This window comes from Mus caroli, chromosome 15 (assembly GCF_900094665.2).
Source record: "Mus caroli chromosome 15, CAROLI_EIJ_v1.1, whole genome shotgun sequence".
Classification (NCBI taxonomy): Eukaryota; Metazoa; Chordata; class Mammalia; order Rodentia; family Muridae; genus Mus; species Mus caroli.
In genome coordinates, this window is record NC_034584.1 from 83,366,517 (window position 1) to 83,367,676 (window position 1,160).

Consider the following 1,160-nt stretch of genomic DNA (forward strand, 5'->3'; position numbering starts at 1 on the left):
GAGTGCTGGAATTAAAGGCGTGCGCCACCACGCCCGGCCACTCTCTGCCTTATGTCCTCCTGACAGGGTGTGCCAATGATACTGAAGCTCACAGTTTCTGCAAGACTGGTTTGCCAGTGAATGCCTTGGTGTTTGCCTCTCTCCACTCTCCAATACTGGGGTTACAGACACGTGTGGCAATGCCTGGCTTTTACATGAGTGCTAGAGATTCCAACACAGATCCTCATGCAAGTGCTCTTCCTCCTGGAGTCATTGCCCTAACCCCAAATTGATCTTCATTCAGAGGCCATGGACATATTGTTTGGGGCATGCCATCAGTGGACCGAAATGGTTACAACAAAATTCTAACTGTTGGAGGCAGGATGGAGATAGAGTAGGTTTCAGTGATGATGGGAAAGTGAACGAAGGAAGGTGTGGTCACAGAGGAGGGATGTGGGGCGGAGTCAAAACCCAAGATGATTTGACAGGGTCTCATAGGGAGAAATAGGCAGTGGGTAGGAGGTGTGAAAAATAGGAGACAGGTGCTGAATACTGATGCAGATACAGCCAACCATCGAACTTAGGAACTGAGTCCTGGGACCCCAATGGAGGAGTTAGGGGAAGGAATGAAAGAGCTGAAGGGGATTGCAAGGCCTTAGAAAGAACAATATCAACTAACCACACTCCTCAGAGCTCCCAGGGACTAAACCCACAACCAAAGAGTACATATGGAGGGAGCCCCACATGTAGCAGAGGATGGCCTTGTCTGGCAGCAGTGGGAGGGGAGGGAGGCTTGATGCCCCAAGCATAGGGGGGATGCTAGAGTGGTGAGGCAGGAATAGGTGGGTGGGAGGAGCACTCCCTTGGAGGCAAAGGGGAGGGGGATGGGATGGGATGGGAGGTTTGGGGAGGGGAGAGACCTGGGAAGGGGGACAACATTTGAAATGTAAATAAATAAAAAAAAAAACAATTTTTGTTGTTGTTGTTTTGTTTTGTTTTTCGAGACAGGGTTTCTCTGTATAGCCCTGGCTGTCCTGGAACTCACTTTGTAGACCAGGCTGTCCTGGAACTCAGAAATCTGCCTGCCTCTGCCTCCCTAGTGCTGGGATTAAAGGCATGCGCCACCACACCCGGCTAAAATAACCAATTTTGAAAGAAAGGAAGAAAGAAAGAAAGAAAGA